Source organism: Taudactylus pleione, unplaced genomic scaffold (genome assembly GCF_031769625.1).
Source record: "Taudactylus pleione unplaced genomic scaffold, aTauple2 ptg000253l, whole genome shotgun sequence".
Lineage (NCBI taxonomy): Eukaryota > Metazoa > Chordata > Amphibia > Anura > Myobatrachidae > Taudactylus > Taudactylus pleione.
The window spans coordinates 1183276-1189485 of record NW_028284655.1 but is presented as its reverse complement, the minus strand read 5'-3'; positions in this window follow the sequence as shown (position 1 = coordinate 1189485).

Below are 6210 nucleotides of genomic sequence, written 5' to 3'. Positions count from 1 at the left end.
CTTCAGTGTTGTGTACATCCTCATCCTCACAGAGTATTAATTCGTCCCCGCTGGAATCCACAACCACAGGTCCCTCTGTACGTTCTGGAGGCTGGTCTCCCTGGAAGAGTTGATAATTCATTTTATGAACATCATCTCCACATTTTGTGGAAGCAACCTCCTACGCCTTTCGCTGACAAGGTTCCCGGCTGCACTAAACACTCTTTCGGAGTACACACTGGAGGGGGGGGCAAATCAGGTAAAATAGAGCCAGTTTGTACAGGGACCTCCAAATTGCTTCTTTTTCCTGCCAGTACAGGTACGGACTGTCTGACATGCCTACTTGGATGCTGTCACCGATGTAATCCTTTAACAGACAGATGCACGCTTGTCGCTGCTGCTTTGAGGATGCAAGTGTGGCTACAGCCCACACAATTCACAAAGACAGAAAAAAGAAGAAGAATATTTTTATTGTTTGTGTAGCACACTTTGAGGGTGTCACCACCCATTAACAGACAGACGCACGCTTGTCGCTGCTGCTTTGAGGATGCAAGTGCAGCTACAGCCCACACAATTCACAAAGACAGAAAAAAAATAATATTTTTATTGTTTGTGTAGCACACTTTGAGGGTGTCACCACCCTTTAACAGACAGACGCACGCTTGTCGCTGCTGCTTTGAGGATGCAAGTGCGGCTACATCGCACGCAAGTCACAAACAAATTAAAAAAATTGTTTTTTATTTTTTGGAGCACTTTGAGAGTTACACCACCCTTTAACAGACAGACGCATGCTTGTCGCTGCTGTTTTGAGGATGCAAGTGCGGCTACAGCCCACACAATTCACAAAGACAGAAAAAAAAAGAACAATATTTTTATTGTTTGTGTAGCACACTTTGAGGGTGTCACCACCCTTTAACAGACAGACGCACGCTTGTCGCTGCTGCTTTGAGGATGCAAGTGTGGCTACAGCCCACACAATTCACAAAGACAGAAAAAAAAAGAACAATATTTTTATTGTTTGTGTAGCACACTTTGAGGGTGTCACCACCCTTTAAACAGACAGACGCACGCTTGTCGCTGCTGCTTTGAGGATGCAAGTGCGGCTACATCGCACACAAGTCACAAACACATTAAAAAAATAGTTTTTTATTTTTTGGAGCACTTGGAGAGTTACACCACCCTTTAACAGACAGACGCACGCTTGTCGCTGCTGCTTTGAGGATGCAAGTGCGGCTACAGCCCACACAATTCACAAATACAGAAAAGAAAAGAACAATATTTTTATTGTTTGTGTAGCACACTTTGAGGGTGTCACCACCCTTTAACAGACAGACGCACGCTTGTCGCTGCTGCTTTGAGGATGCAAGTGCGGCTACAGCCCACACAATTCACAAAGACAGAAAAAAATCGAACAATATTTTTATTGTTTGTGTAGCACACTTTGAGGGTGTCACCACCCTTTAACAGACAGACGCACGCTTGTCGCTGCTGCTTTGAGGATGCAAGTGCGGCTACAGCCCACACAATTCACAAAGACAGAAAAAAAAGAACAATATTTTTATTGTTTGTGTAGCACACTTTGAGGGTGTCACCACCCTTTAACAGACAGACGCACGCTTGTCACTGCTGCTTTGAGGATGCAGGTGGAATCTAGACGGGATTTGGAACCGGGGACACACTACCTCCATCAATTGTCTAAATCCCACTGCACTAATGGCGGATACCGGACGCACGTCTAACACCAACATAGCAGTCAAGGCCTCAGTTATACGTTTTGTTTCAGGATGACTGCTGTCGTACTTCATCCTCATCGCTAGGGACTGTTGGAGGGTCAATTGTTTAGTAAAAGTAGTGATGTTCCTACTTCCTCTCTGGGATGATGAACAACTCCCAGCAGCAGCAACAGCACTAGGAGGAAGTGGTTCTTGATCTTTCCCTATTTTATTTTTATCGGAGAAAGTTTGGTCCTCCATTTATGTTATATTGATATATACGTGCGGCTAAAGCGCACACAAACACAGAAAATATTTTTTTATTTTTGCTGGAGAGTAGTGCACTTTGTGGGTTACACGACCCTTTAAGAAATGAGCCAGCCGGCCCTTTACTTATGGGACACAGGCGCACGCTTGGCGCTGCTCCTTTGTTGATGCACGTGCAGTCACAGTGCACACAATTCACAAACACAGAAAATATTTTTTTTTTGGTTTGGACTGGAGTGTACTTTGGGGGTTACAGCACCCTTTAACGGTCAAGCCAGCCGGCCCTTTACTTATGACACAGGCGCACGCTTGGCACTACTTTGTTGATGCACGTGCGGCTACTGCGCACACAATTCACAAACACAGAAAATAATTTTTTTTTTGGTTTGGACTGGAGTGTACTTTGGGGGTTACAGCACCCTTTAACGGTCAAGCCAGCCGGCCCTTTACTTATGACACAGGCGCACGCTTGGCACTACTTTGTTGATGCACGTGCGGCTACTGCGCACACAATTCACAAACACAGAAAATATTTTTTTTTTTGGTTTGGACTGGAGTGTACTTTGGGGGTTACAGCACCCTTTAACGGTCAAGCCAGCCGGCCCTTTACTTATGACACAGGCGCACGCTTGGCACTACTTTGTTGATGCACGTGCGGCTACTGCGCACACAATTCACAAACACAGAAAATAATTTTTTTTTTGGTTTGGACTGGAGTGTACTTTGGGGGTTACAGCACCCTTTAACGGTCAAGCCAGCCGGCCCTTTACTTATGACACAGGCGCACGCTTGGCACTACTTTGTTGATGCACGTGCGGCTACTGCGCACACAATTCACAAACACAGAAAATAATTTTTTTTTTGGTTTGGACTGGAGTGTACTTTGGGGGTTACAGCACCCTTTAACGGTCAAGACAGCCGGCCCTTTACTTATGACACAGGCGCACGCTTGGCACTACTTTGTTGATGCACGTGCGGCTACTGCGCACACAATTCACAAACACAGAAAATAATTTTTTTTGGGGTTTGGACTGGAGTGTACTTTGGGGGTTACAGCACCCTTTAACGGTCAAGCCAGCCGGCCCTTTACTTATGACACAGGCGCACGCTTGGCACTACTTTGTTGATGCACGTGCGGCTACTGCGCACACAATTCACAAACACAGAAAATAATTTTTTTTTTGGTTTGGACTGGAGTGTACTTTGGGGGTTACAGCACCCTTTAACGGTCAAGCCAGCCGGCCCTTTACTTATGACACAGGAGCACGCTTGCCACTACTTTGTTGATGCACGTGCGGCTACTGCGCACACAATTCACAAACACACAAAAAATATAATTTTTTTAGCACTTGGGGGGAGCACCCCTGATGGACAGAGCACCCCCTGGACAACACTACAGCACCCCTTTAGGACTGGGACACTGCACAGGACTTTGGAGTGGACACAGTCCCTATGGAGAACTGACTGCACAACACAGTCCAGCCAGCCCCTATGGACTTTGAAGTAGTGGACACAGCCCCTATTAACAACAGCAGCACAGCACAACACAGCCAGCCCCTATGGACTTTGAAGTACTTGACAACAGCAGCACAGCGCAGCACAGCACAGCACAACACTACTCTGCACTACACTACACTACACTACACAGCCCAGCCAGCCCTAACTCCCACCCTCCCTCTTCACTGTCCACAGCCGAGTGAGAAAATGGCGCCGACGCAGGTACCTTATATAGGATCCAAAACCCGCGAGACTCGGAAGGCGGGATGATGACGTTTTGCCTCGATTTCAGATCCGAGTCAGGCGGGAAAAGTCGAGCCTGACTCGGATCTGCCTCGGATCGGGGGGGCTCGGGGGGGTTCGGATTTCAGAAATCCGAACCCGCTCACCTCTACTATGCAGTAGTTGGATCTTTGCATATTGTGGCTTTTTCTAGTGAAAGCATTTTATGCCTGTGATTTTGGGTGTAATTGTCTATGTGTAAAGACAGGTTACAGAGGGATTATTGGTGTCTGGATGCCTTTTTAGTTAAGAAATACTTTGTGGGAGAAAAATAAACATCTGCTACTGCATCACTTCCTGCGCCCTTCTCTGATTATTATAAGATGTACTATATATTTATATGTGGCAATAATGGCATGCTGCTGCTGACTTATAGGATACCATGTGCGTGTGGTGATGATGTAGAGGCTGGCGTATATATAGAGAGGCACACAACTCTGCTTATGTGTGAAAAATACACTATTTTTCTGTAAACATTTCCTTAGAATAATGTACGTCCATTTTACGTGCTCATAAATCTACTACAGGGGTGTGTTACCCAATTGGGGGGGTAGTATGGCTAGCAGGTCAGTCTCCTCTTAGTCTCCTCCGCTGATTTGGAGTTAGCTGCTCTGCAGTTCAACTATTAAGATTCTTGGCTATTGACAATGTAATCTTTTATGGCCTTCTTAAGTTTTTAAATGTACTACAGGGGTGTGTTACCCAATCAGGGGGGTATTATGGCCAGCAGGTCAGTCTCCTCTTATTTGTTTTTAATATACATTAGGCTGATTTGGCGTTAGCAGCAACTATTACATATATTGACCTCTCTTTCAACCCTTGTAAGGAGTCCTTGGCTACTGGCAATGTAATCTTTTATGGCCTTAAATGTAATTTTCTTAATCAATCAATTATTAATTAATCAATGAATCAATCAATTAATGAATGCACCACTTCCATCCATTTTGGGTGCTTGTTTTTAATAGCATTTTCCACTTCTCTGCTTTGTTTTTTTATAGCAGTAATAAAATAATGATCAATCAATCAATGACTCAATTAATCAATCCCTCTTCCACTACATACTCTGCTCCATTTCCCTGTACTGCCCTCGGGCTCTGATCTAGTTTGGGATTTTAGTTTATGAAAACATTCTATAGCATCGTATAGTTTATATTAAACTGCCATTCTGTCTGCCACTGCAGTGCCATTCTGTTTCCTAGATGTGCCATGTTGAAAGTTGAACTGCCACGTGTTTGTGCCACCCACTGCTGTTGCTTAGCTTAGTCAGCCAGCTAGCTCGGTGCAACCTTTTGGCCTAAACTGGATGAAAATTAATATTGTGAGCTGTGAGGTGGTCAAAGTTGACTGTATATGACAGGAAATTAATGTTATTGAGGTTAATAATACTGTAGGAACAAAAACAGGCCCAAATTATGTGATTTTAGCAGTTTTTATCATCTTTTGAGAAAAAAAAAAAAATAGATCCAAAACCGAAAACTGTGAGGACGGTTTTGCCAAATCCAAAACAATGTTGTTAATACAGATCCAAAACCAAAACACGGGTCAGCACACATCTCTACTAAAAAGATGACCCTGGCAATGATATGTGGAAGATTTATGGTTTTATTTATGAAGCAGTGGGAGGCTGTAATAATACTACACTCCTGGGCCCTTCCAAAGGCTCAGGCTTGGGTACTGATTCAAATTTGTACACAAACCTGATGGTTTAGGTACAAATCCGATGGCTTAGTGTCTGCGCAGGTGCAGGACCTATTATGCCCATGTACAGAATTAATCCTGCATAATCGCTGGCATCCCCCCCTTACCCGCAGCATGATTGACATGTCGCCCCCAATTTGTAGTCGTTCCGAGCCCAGGGTCTGCGTCAGCGGAGGGGTTCCGACTGCCAGGAGTAAGCTACATCTTCTTCTGACTGGCCGAGAGCGGCGATGGTCGTGATGGTGATTCAGAGTAGCCTCTACAGGCTCTGCGCTCGGACCGCAGATGCCTACAGGACGCGTCTATTTTCTACAGAGACCTCCTGCTGCATTTGCATCTTACTAGTACGGTATTGTACAGCCGCTTCCCTGCCGCTGTACAATACTGTACAAATCGGAATCAGGCCATCTGTACCCACTTCCCCTACTCTTGGTTCCCCTGTATACACTGTATGTGTATGTTACCTACACCATAAATGCCTACTTTTTGGACCTCTTCTCCGGGAGACCCCAGCGGGAAGGCCCAAGAGGCAAGTGCAGGGGGCATGACATTGTGGTACTTGTCATCATCATGTCCCTCCCCCACTGTGTAATGCAGCAACTCCGACGAAAATGGTTGGAATAACCCCAGGCTTGCCTACCCTCCCGATTGGTCGGGAGCCTCCCCAATATCGGGTACCCTGCTTCACAATGCCAATATTTTCGGCATTGTGAAGAGGGGGCGAAACCACAATGATGCATTCGCATGGCCCCGCCCCCGTTTCTGCCCCAAAACT